Source organism: Saccopteryx leptura, chromosome 1 (assembly GCF_036850995.1).
Source record: "Saccopteryx leptura isolate mSacLep1 chromosome 1, mSacLep1_pri_phased_curated, whole genome shotgun sequence".
Taxonomy (NCBI): domain Eukaryota; kingdom Metazoa; phylum Chordata; class Mammalia; order Chiroptera; family Emballonuridae; genus Saccopteryx; species Saccopteryx leptura.
Genome location: NC_089503.1, coordinates 274354173 through 274366709, shown reverse-complemented (window position 1 = coordinate 274366709; position 12537 = coordinate 274354173). Strand labels below are relative to the sequence as shown.

The 12537-nt window shown below is 39.7% G+C and overlaps 1 pseudogene; it reads left to right on the top strand.

The window, feature by feature from the left end:
- The first annotated feature begins 871 nt into the window (after positions 1–871).
- On the top strand, positions 872–1349 carry LOC136389309 (large ribosomal subunit protein uL23 pseudogene; annotated as a pseudogene).
- Positions 1350–12537: the final 11188 nt, after the last annotated feature.

The following is a 12537-nucleotide window of genomic DNA, read 5'->3' as shown; positions in this document are numbered from 1 at the left end:
CATGCTTTGGTGCTACTAGTCTCATGTGCACCGCTGGCTGCTAATAAATTCTTCTTCCTCTATTAAGTTGTCTGAGTGTCCTATCCTCCATCGGCTGTCATTTCCTGCACAGTTCAACCCCATTCCAAAGGACTACTCAGTTTCAACCATAGGCTGAAGTTAAGATTCACCGGCTAAGGATATTCTTTGTGATCTAGTCCCACTAGCAACAGCTCAGACATCACTTGTCTGCTTTCTGATAGCCTTCACCTACAGGATCCTGGGAGGCATCCATGGAACAGAAAACCTTCCTGAGAAATGAAGGCCTTCCAGGGTACAGCATATATTCCTAAAGTTTCATTTACAGATTTCTTGTGAGATCCCATAGTACCTACAATGGCCAGGCACTGTACCTCATTTTCAATACTTTAAGATCTTAAATTTGGTGGTGATGATAGGGGTCCTTTTTTTCAATCTTATCTTCATTGGGTTCTAATTTTTGTACTCCCTTCATCTTGTGGAAATGGCTTTTGGTCTCTTTCACATCAAGCTTTTTTTAATCCTAGCTGATCAAGTTTCTTCTAGTGTCTCTTCCTTTACCGAGCCCCTTAACTTTACTTGAGTCTTCCACAGTAATCTCAGTCCCTGATCATCTCCACTTTCTTTCCCGCACCTCAGGTAACAAAACTTTTAAGAAAGATTACAAAACCATATCAAATACTTTTTTCCACTTCCACATTCAACTTAAGTCATTTCTTCAACCTCTATTCCTTTCCCTGGCATCTGCTCAGCTCCGTCTCTATCTCCTCACCTTCTCATCTCCTATACTTTCATTAGGCCTACAAGCACTCCCAGAACTCGCCTAAAAAATAACAAACACTTTTTCACAAAGATGGTGCCAAAAGCAAAGAAGGAAGCCCATGCCCCTTCCAAAGCCAAAGCCAAAGCAAAGGCTTTGAAAGAAAAGAAAGAAGTGCTGAAAGGCATTGACAGCTACATACACACACACAAAAAAAGATCTGTAGGTCTCCTATTTTCTGATGGCCAAAGACACAGCAACTCTTAAGGCAACTTAAGTGTCCTCAGAAGAGCGCCCTGAGGAGAAACAAGCTTGACTACTATGCCACCATCAAATTCCCCCTGACTACCAAATCAGCCATGAAGAAGTAGAAGACAACAATACATTTGTGTTCATTGTGGATGTCAAGGCCAACAAGCACCAAGTTAAACAGGCTGTGAGGAAGCTCTTTGACATTGATGTGGCCAAGGTCAACACCCTGATCAAGCTTAATGGAGAGAAGAAGGCTTATGTTCAACTGTCTCCTGACTAGGATGCTTTGGATATTGCCAACAAAATTGGGGTCATGTAAATTGAGTCTAGCTGGTTAATTCTAAATATAAAAATTTTACACTAAACAAACAAAAATAAATGACAACAAACAAGCAAGCAAGCAAAAACTAAGTTCTCTGAGTTTTGCAACCTCTTCAGATTATTATCTTCTTAGTTTCCTTCCCAGGGTAAATCTGTCTGCTGCTGGACCTCTTGAAAACTAACACCACACTGTTTCATAGAACTAGTTTTCTCAGAGGCCACCAATAACCTCTAGTCACCAATCCAATGCCCTGTCTTATTATTCATATTCAGTTAACCTGGTCTCTGATATGTCTGCTCTTACCAACTCATCTTGAACTGACTCCTTGCTTCACTTTTGGGAAACATACCATGCTCTCATGGTGCCTTCCTCACTTCCTTCAGGGAGTCTTCCTCCCCCTATTGTCAAAAGTGATCTTCCACCAGATGCTTTCTCCAGACCTCTTTGCTCTAATCTTTTTCTTTCTTGACTTCATCAACTTGCACTTTCCAACTATTGCTTCTTGTGGATCCTTCCAAAATCTAAATTCCAACTGCCCTTGAACATTCCAGAGAAAATGTGGTAAAACTATTTCTATAAAGAACAGATAGTCAATATTTTAGGCTTTACAGGCCATATGGTCTCTGTTAGGACTCCTAAACTCAGCTGTTGCAGTGGGAAAGCAGCTACAATGAGTAAATAAATGAGCATGGCTGTGTTTCAATAAAACTTTTTATGGATGGGCACTGATATTTGAATTTTATGTACTTTTCATGTATTGCAAAATATTATTCTTCTTTGAACTAAAAAAACCCTAAAAATTAAAAAGTCATTCTTAGCTCATAAGACAAAAACAAAAACAAAACAAAGCAAATAAACAAAGCAGGCAGCAGGCTGGGTCTGGCCCTCTGGGTACAGTTTGCTGACCCCTGTTTCAGAGTTACAGGATTCTCAGCCCTTACTCCTCCCTCCCCATTGTGATGATTTCCTCTTTAAGACTGTCTTTATTTTTCTTTTCAAGTAGAGTTGTGTGCCCTGTCATTTCCAGAAGGGACAGACTTCCTTTAGAGTGGGCTGGGGGGAAACGTTATCAATACAATATTCCCATTTTCAGATGAGGAAGTTGAGGCCCAGCTGGATTTGTCAGAGTTAAGTACCACCAGAGCCAGCATTAGACCTCGAGTTCTCTGGATTTTTTGGAACAAGACTCCAGATGAATTGTCATACAGCAGTTAATTGCCAATAATATGTGGTTCATATCTTTTGACACAGAAACCTTATCAAGGTTCTTTTTAGATCTATCATCCATATGACACTGCACACCCCTCGTCTGGTTATAATGCTTCTGCTTAGCTTAGTCGGGTCACCAGAAGAGTGGGAGAGGGGAAATAAGGCTTACTAAGGCGAAGTTTCACAGATGTCATTTCAAGATTGAAATAGAAATCTTTATGTGCATAATGAAGATCTAGATAACAAGTAGATCATCATTTTGGTACTGACAAAGAGAATTAAAGCCCCATATTGCTTTTTTTTTTTAAGTGAGCTGCACTTGCTATAACTCAGATATGTCAAGAGAGAATGGATTCTTTCCCTGTAGCTAATGCCTATTTTATCCTCTTGTATTTTCTCAGAACTCAGAGTTCTAAGAATACTGTAATATTCGCTTGCTTTTATGAGGTTCTGAAGGTCATCTATTCTTTTCTAATTATTTTTCCTACCTCTTCAGTTTTAGAATTTGTGAGAAATGAATTCATCTTTATTGGTTCTGAGCCTACATGTTTGTTTAGTCATAAGCTAATCTGGCACTATTTATTTTAACATCTATTCTGATGAAAAAACTACAAAAGAAGAAAACTTAATTATGTGTTATTTTGCTCTGTGAGGAAAACAAAGCAAACCAATAAAACAAGATATTCAGCAAAGAGGTATCATTAGGTATGATACCAATTGTAGGTATAAAAACAAACAAACCTTGAACAGGTATGTGTGTGATTCTACCCTCAATTCAAATTATGCTTTTTTTAAAAAAAATTCAGTGATGTTAACTTTGCTTTATGCTTCTTTAATTACTGTATTATAATAAGAGTGAGCCCTGAAGAGTCTTGTTTCTCGAGAGTACATTTGATTGTAAGCAGAATTTGTCCCTAATTAAAATGGGATTATCACAGGGTACTATATCAAAGAAATGTGCTTCTGAGGTGGGTATTCTTTGACTTATTTTTCTTTAATATATATAATGAAGGCCAAAACACACTACCTCTTTCAACTACCAACTCTTTGGTAAACAGATTTTCATGTTTGAATGGAAGATTAAATTAGCTTTATCAATGTCTTAATGTATAGGGAATTCACTTTCAGAGTTGAAGGAAAAACAGTCGAAGAACCTAGTTTTCTGAAGAAAATTATCTTTTGCTTAGATAGCTTGATTATTTAGTATATTGAGATAAAACACTTCACAACAGGAAACCATGTAAAATAATTTTTGTAGCAGTGTTATTGAACAGGCTAAGCTGCTGTAAGAAAAAAAGCCCCGCAATTCAGCGGCTCAAATAACAATGAGTTTATTTGTCTCCTAGGTAACAGTCCACGATAAGCGTTCCAGCTTGGTGGGCACTCTGCTCAGTCATTGGAAACCCAGGCTGGCGGCGGCTCTGCCACTGACAGTTGGCTTGCGGGGTTGCCCTGGTCATCGCCATTCTAGCTGGCTAAACAGGGGAAAGAGAGGGAGCCTCAGGCCAGGGGTAAGCAGATAAAAAAGTTCCTCAAACCACGTGACCTTATATTCCACTGGCAAGTATCCAGTCACACAGCCACACCTAACTACAAGGGAGGCTGGAAACTGCAGTCTCTCCCTGTGCCCTGGGAGGGGAAAGACAGAAACAGTGGACAACTATAGTCTCCATATACTCTCTGATTGTGGAAAATTATACATGACCAAAAATATGCGTTGCGAGGTCTTCAGAATGTTATGCAAACATCATAAAATATAAGAGAAAAAAAACAGGTTATTTTTTTCTATTATAAAAATATTCAACAAGGTAAAAACCAAAGCAGATCTCTGATTTTATGTCACCACATCAAAAAGATTTTTGTTACCAAACATACAAAGAAAATACCCAACTTAAAATAAATCATGTTCTAAACACTGGAATTCACTTTCTCATAGAAACAATGTTCTAAAAATGGCCAGGTTCCAAAATTATTTCAAAAGGGCTCATTTACCTCCTGTGGTCCATCTGCGATGAAGAATCATGGAAGACAATACTGTACTGTAGTGCTCAAAATGGAACTGTTGGCTAGAAATAACTTTTAAAAATATTTTAAATAAGGAAATTAAGTTTAATAAAAAAAAACATGGTGAGGAGTAGCAAATGAATACTTTAAAGTCAAAGACAACTTTCAAAAGTCTTCTGGCAGTGGTCTTTACTTTGAACACACATCAAATGTGTGGACTTTTTCCTCCTTCACAAGCAAAATTAAAATGCCTATCAGCCATGAATTACTTGTAGATTCTTTGGAACAAAATGGGAAGGAGAAAATAATGAATAAGTGTAAAGCCAGTAGCCACAGCCACCATCACAGCCGCCTGGCCCATGCAGGATCACATTTGATTTGGACAGACGGTAATGAAACAATGGAGCCGAGAACTGGTGGGCCATCATCTTTATCCTAGCTTGCACCTGGCGGGCAAGTTAAAACACACTGGGCTCCAAAACCCACTCATTCAGTGCTCACAAAGCTACTGACTTATCTGAGTTTCCTAGAATCAAAGTTTCTAGCTCACCAGCCTCATTCTTCTTTGTTCCCCATCTCCTTCTCTCTGCACAAACTCTGCACTAACTGGCTTCTCTCTCAGTACTCCACCATCTTGGCTGCTTCTCCTCTCCTCCACCTGGTCTTTCTCTGCTCTCCTTTCTCTGCTTTCTCCTCTAATGCTAATCTCAGGAACCAAGTAAGAGCAAGCTCCTTGTCTGCCCCATTTTATAGTGTAGAAATCAAAACCTTTAATCCAATATACAAACAAGGAAGTCTCTGAAACAAAGTCACTTATCTGAGGCATAAATGGGATTCCTCATAAGGGTGGGAAAAGTTTAGTCTTAAAACTAAGCCTTAGGCTATAATGACCCGGCCTACTTATAGCCTGTCCCCACACTCAATGCAACTATAAGTGAGCAAACCTATATATCATATTTACAAACTTATTTGACCAACAATAAGCAAGAGGAGTGGATTCTACAAAGTAACCAGAAAAGAGGAGTGTCCACAGAAGAACATCCAAACCAGTAAAGAATTTTTATATAAATTTACTTGAGCCAAACAAAGGATATACCTGAAAGCAAGATCTCAACAAACTGAGATAAATGCTTTTTAGAATAAATTTGCACACATGATACATTGTAGAATTGTGCACCTGAAACCTGTATAATTTTATTAACCATTGTCACCCGATAAATTCAATAAAAATTTTAAAAGAGAGACAATAACAGTTTGTAGTTTCTTTTACGCATTTGAGATTAAGGAGGGAATGTAAACAAGTCCATAAAGGTGGGAGAAGACAAGACGCAATCAGACTGTTAAGATTATGTGCTCTCTTGCACACTTTAGAAGCAGGGGTCTGAGAGGGTGGTCAGGTATCACGGGCAGGGGTCCGAAAGGGCACATTTCAAAGGTGAATTATCCTAGATGCATAGAAACAATGAACAAGGCTTGCTTAAGGCCAAAGCAATCCTTTCTGTAAAGAAGTTGTATGCCTGGGGTGTGACTACTCACCACAATCTGCTCAGTTAGGAATCTATGATCAGATTGCTCTGTGAGGTTACTCTCCATAGAACCCCTTTTTTTCATCCACAGGAGACAGAAAAAAAAGGGAGTAAAAATCTCATGTGATCAACTCTACTAGTATATGTAAAGAAGAGATAAGCAGGGGGAAACCAGACTGACATATGCATGATATTTTATGGGAAAAAAATGAGAACAGATTGGGATTGGGTTTACCCTGGTCTGACCTCCAGGAACTTGATTACTGCCTGCAATGAGAATCTTAGATTAGGAGGGGCAGCACGTGACCAGGTGCAGAGAAAGAATGTTCACTAGCTGAGAGGAATTTAGGGAGTGAGTGACTAATATATTTATTTTTATATTTTTGAATTGGCATAAGAAAAGTTCATGGTTGAACATTAAGAAAATAGAAACGTACCAAAATGCAAATTAGAAGAATCTCCACGGCAGAAAAGACACATCGGAACAGGGCCCCCTTGCATCTTTCAAGTGCATATTTGTTTTCTTCTTTTTGGCTGTTCTATTTCAGTACAACTTAATAGTTCCCCTACTGCTTACAACATGACTTCTGAACACGCCTGATCTTGAGTAAAAAAGCAATTTTGAGCAGCTTGATTTGGGGGTGAGTCCTGTGTCTTAAATACAGTGGAGGGCTGTTCTCTGTGAGGCTGACTGCACACAGCCCCTTGATTGTGGAAGTCACCAAGGAATACTGGCTGCTCTCACTTGACAACTGCACGTACTATAATCACAGAGATATGACATTGAGCTCCTCTAAAATTGCCTCGAGTTGCTTCTGAAACAGTACTCGGTCGAATGGTGGCATCGGCAACAATGAGCCATCGCCATGGGTTTCAAGAGCCCAGCCTCTAAAGCCTGAATCATGGAACAAAGATTGCTTTAAGTCTGAAAATGAAAGCACCCTTTGAAATTAAACATACATTCTCAAATTGGCTGCAAACTATTTAATAAATGCTTTCTGTGGTTTCAGAGAATATTAATACAACCCCAGACGTGTCAGTATAATTTTGCTCTCAAATTTCTCTCATTCCAGCTAATTGCTGTGTTAACTATTTTGCAGAGAGATCAAAGTTGATAAGACAAGGGATAAAAATGATGTAAAGTTGAAACATAATTTTTTTTTTTTTTTTGGTATTCTGTCTTGAGTCTTAACTTTGAGCCTAATTAGTTGCATTATCTTGAGCAGGTCCCTCGACATCTCCAGATCTGATTCCCCAACTGGAAACTGAAAGGATTGAAGGAGATGACCTCCCCCAGCTTGATAGGCTATAATTCAGATTTTTTCAGCTTCACTGTACTGTGACATGAAAGTTCTTCGGTCTTGTATTACTTGAAGGTGGAGCGGACTGCTTCAGGCCTATGTAACACTGCTCCTCCGGCTGCTCTGGCTCCGTCTGTCAGGAGCCATTTGGGTGGGGGTGAGGCCAGTGAAATTCTGTGTTCAGCTCTAAAGAGCTTTTGAAACTGCCATGTGACTTTTAAAAAGGTTTTCCTATACAACCTGACTACAGCAAGCCACCTTTACAAAGCGACAACCAGGCAAAGTCAACACCAATAAACCCTTCAGTATCCTTCTCCTGCCCAGGCCCTGCCCTGCCACACGGGATTCTCACTCAGAACAGTAAGGCCAAGCCTGGGGGCAGATTTTCAATAAAACACTGCTTTTTTTTATAACTGACATTTCAGAGGCCTTGTTTCCAGAGTTTTCACTTGCAGTATTAACCTCTGAGTTAGGATATTTATTAGCAGAATGGATCAAAACCAAAACAACTGTCCATAGAGAAACTAATATTCACCCACCTAGGAGCTAAGAGCCGCAGCTGGTGCTGGTTCTCACTTCTGACCCATCCCCAGGGCACCCAATGCCCTCTCTCCCCTGCTAACTGGGGGTGGGGTGGGGGTTCTGGTCTCACTCCCCGCCCTTTTCCCACCATATGACACCATATAAGGGAAAACATTTTACTAAAAAATCAGGCCTCCAACCTGAAACTTCCCATTTTAGTAGTAAGACTGAGGTAATAGCTAATTTGAACTGAGGCCTACTCTAGGTCAGACACAGTTAATTTTCAACCACTGTACATTGGTACCTTGAGATATGCGCAGACCAACATAGGAATTTTTTAAGATACGAGGTGCAACTCAGTTCATATGTTTGTTTGAGATCCGAGCAAAATTCCGAGATGAGTCATGATTCAAGAAGCTGCTGCTAGTTGGCGCGTTGGCACATGGGTCCAGTATCGGCAGCACAACACCAGCATCTCATTTTTTCTCACATGTTACCCACAGAATCAAGTTGAATCTCGTGCGCTGTACTCATTCTTGTATCATTTTTGCATTTTTTACTAACTTTTTTTGTGCTATTATGGAGCTAAAGAAAGTGAGTATAAAGGATAATGGTGAGAAGAAGAGAATGATGTCAATAGAAGTAAAGCAAGAAATAATAGAAAAACATGAGCATGGTGTACGAGTGATTGTGGACTGGCAAGGCTGTACGACTGCAATACATCTACAGTTTGTACCATCCTTAAACAAAAGGATGCCATCAAAAGTGCAAATCCAATGAAAGGAACTACAATTCTGTCCTAATTAAGGACAGATATCCATGAAGAAATGGAGAAGCTTCTGCTGGTGTAGGTGAAAGAGAAAGAGCTGGCAGGAGATACAGTGACAGAGACTGTAATATGCGAAAAGGCACGTATTATTTATGACGACTTGAAGAAGGAAGAACCATCAACCTCAAAAGGCAGCAGAAGATACGTTTAAGGCAAGTCATGGCTGGTTTGAAAATTTCAAGAAGAGATCTGGCATCCACTCGGTGGTGAGGCATGGTGAAGCTGCGAGTGCTGACGTTAAGGCAGCTGAGGAGTACATCACAAGGTTTTGCTGTGCTTATCGCATAGGAAGGCTACATCCTCCAGCAAGTGTTCAACTGTGATGCAACAGGATTGTTTTGGAAAAAAATGCCCCAGAGGACTTTCATCACCACAGAGGGGAAGAAGCTGCCAGGCCATAAACCCATGAAGGACCGTCTGACCCTTGCATTTTGTGCAAATGCTAGCGGTGACTATAAAGTAAAGCCAGTGCTAGTGTATCATTCTGAAAATTCTCAAGCCTTTAAGACTCACAAGATTGTTAAAGAAAAACTGCAGGTTATGTGGCATGCCAATGCTAGGGCATGGGTTACATGGCAGTTTTTTATTGAATGGGTAAATCTTGTCTTTGATCCTGCAGTGAAGAAATATCTTCAAGAAAATAAACTCCTGATGAAAGCATTACTAATCCTTGAAAATGCTCCAGCCCACCCACCTGGTCTTGAAGATGACATTCTAAATGAGTTCAAATTCATGAAAGTCCTCTACCTCCCACCCAACATGACTTCAATCTTGCAACCTATGGATCAACAGGTCATTTGCAACTTTAAAAAACTTTACACAAAGCACTTGTTCTGCCGCTGCTTTGAGGTGACTGAGAATATAATTCTAACCCTTCGGGAGTTTTGGAAAGATCACTACAACATCATGATGTTTACGCATTATTGACTTGGCATGGCAAGAGGTTATAAGAACCTTGAACTCAGCATGGAAAAAGTTATGGCCTGATGTTGTTGCAGACAGAGACTTCAAAGAATTCGAACCAAAGACTGAAACCGAGGTAGAAGTGTTGGAGGAGATTATGTCCCTCAGAAAGTCTATGGGTCTGGAAGTAGATGAGGGTGACGTAAATGAGCTCATCGAGAAACATGAGGAGGAACTCTCAGAGGAGTTGAAGGAGCTACAGATGATGCAACATATGGAGCTTCTGCAAGAGATTAGTAGTAAGGAGGAGGTAGAATTGGAGGCAGTGATTTCTACAAGTGAAATTAAAGACATGCTGGCAATGTGGGAGAAGCTTTCAAGTTTCATTGAAAAGAAACACCCAGAAAAACTTTCAACTGGTCGTGCTTCAGCACTTTTTAATGGCACTTGTTTGTCACATTTCCATAATATTTTAAAATGCAGGCAAAAGTAAACCTCTTTGGATAGATTTTTATTCAAAAGTCCTGCAAGTGTAAGTGCCGAAAGTGCAGCCAAAAAGGCAAAAACAGGTGATGATTAAATGAAAAATACGTAATGTTAAGCTTAGGTTAAGTTTAAAGTTAAGAAAGTGCATTTTTTTACAATTAAGTTTTTGTGGTTTCATTTTAAGTAAAGAAAGTAAAGTTTTAGTTTTGTTTAAAGAAAATGCAGTTTTAGTTTACATTTAGTGTTAAGAAAGTGCAGTTTTAGTTTACGTGTCTACAGTGCCTGCATCCCTTCCTCCCTCTCTCCTCCTCCGCCATTCACCTCCGTTAGCCGCACTCATCTGTCTCCAAGGTAAGAATACAGTACTAAATAACACTTTTTTCTTTTATTTCATATATTTTGTTATGCATTGGTAAAGTATACATGTGTGTTTCTTAATTAAAAATGTCTTTTTTCATAATTTAGGATGGTTTGGGGATGTTTCACAGGGCTGGAACAAATTAAATCTATTTCAGTTATTTTATTTATTTTTTTACTTTTTTAAAATTAATTTTTAGGAGAGAGAGTGAGAGAGAGAGAAGGGGGAGGGAGGAGCAGGAAGCATCAACTCCCATATGTGCCTTGACCAGGCAAGCCCAGGGTTTTGAACCGGCGACCTCAGCATTCCAGGTCGATGCTTTATTATTTCAGTTATTTTAAATGGGAGAAATTGTTTGATATATGAGTTGACTGACTGACGAGCTTGGTTACAGAACGAATTAAACTCAGTATCTCAAGGTACCACTGTATTGGGTAAATACTCATTATCATCATCCCTTTTTAAACATGCAGAAATTGATCAAATTGCCTGGAAGCCAGCACCACCATCTCTACTCTAGATGCTAATCCATACACTTGACAGTTTGCCTGGAGCCATTTACAGAGTGTTCTGTTCTCTTCCCCTTAAGGGTGGGAGCAGGAGAATGAAGAAGGGTTAAAAACATGGTGGAGCTGTGGATAGAGCCTTGACCTGGAATGCTGAGAACCCAGGTTCAAAACCCTGAGGTCGCCGGCTTCAGCACAGACTAATCTGGCTTGCGCATGGACTCACCAGCTTGAGCATGAGATCATAGACGTGACCCCATGGTCACTGGCTTGAGCAAGGGGACACTGGTTGGGCTGGAGCCACCACCACCACCCCCCGCCCTGTCAAGGCACTTATGAGAAGCAATCAATGAACAACCAAGTGCCGCAACTACGAGTTGATTCTTCTCATCTTTCTTCCTGTCTATGTCTCTCTCTCCTAAAATAAAATAAAACTTACAAACAGCATTAGAAGACTTCAATGTTTCATTTGCAAATAATCGTTTTTACAGTTGTCTTTACTCAAGCTCAGGTCTCTGAAGAGAGCTCTGGGAAGTGTATTAATTTGCTTTTCATTTATCTAAGAAAAAAGACTCACGCAAACAACTCTTAAATGTATAGTAACTACTGAGCTGACTCCTGAAGAGTAGACTTGAAGAAACAGAAAAGAACTCCAAGATGTTGTCCATGTCCGAGGAGGATCATCACCCAGTACTTGAGGTCTTTCAAACCTCCTTCACATCCATGTTACCTCCCAGTGCATCTTCTCCTCTGCCTGTAGGAAAAAATTAGGTGATCTATTATCTATTTCCTCTCAATTTTAGAAATTTGAATCATTCATATGAATTCTGCACTCTCTCTAAAATATGTCCTAAGGATGTCCTTGAGCTCTCACAGTAAAATATTTGTGTACAAAGTAGTTTCTCATCCAAGTCACTTCTTCCCTTTTCCAACTCCAGCCTACTGGAGATGTAACAATTAAAGCCACCTGCCTTGACCAACACTGCCTGGGGCTCTCCATTGGTTTCCCTCTTCCGCACAGCGCCCAGGCTTGGGGGGGAGGATTGTTAAGGTCTAGAATTTTAGGTCCCCCTATTTCATTTTGTCTTGCTTATTTTGCTTTCACGTAACTTAATGTTTCTCTAATAACTCCTTTATATTCCTTTACTTTCTCCTGCATAAAATGATCAGACAGAATTAGAGCCCTTATATACCAGGACCCCCACAGTATAATCATGATTACTTATTTACTCCAAGAAGGGAATCTGACATGCCACTCCATCTTTGATTAATTTCTAACACATATTCTATTAATAATAAAGTGTTTTTGTTTAAACCAACACTTCCCTAAGGAACAACAGGTGCTAAAATTAAAACACAAGAACAAGAATGTCTTTGCCCTGAGGAGAAGAGAAAGAGTCCCTTTTATTGGTTTACTCTATAAAACCACCCAGGGTTGATTTCATTATCTACTTTCATCTAGAATCACTGGAGAATTATACAGTATTTTCTTCAGTTTGACATGCTGTCACGACCCCTAATAGTACATGAACTTCCCCATT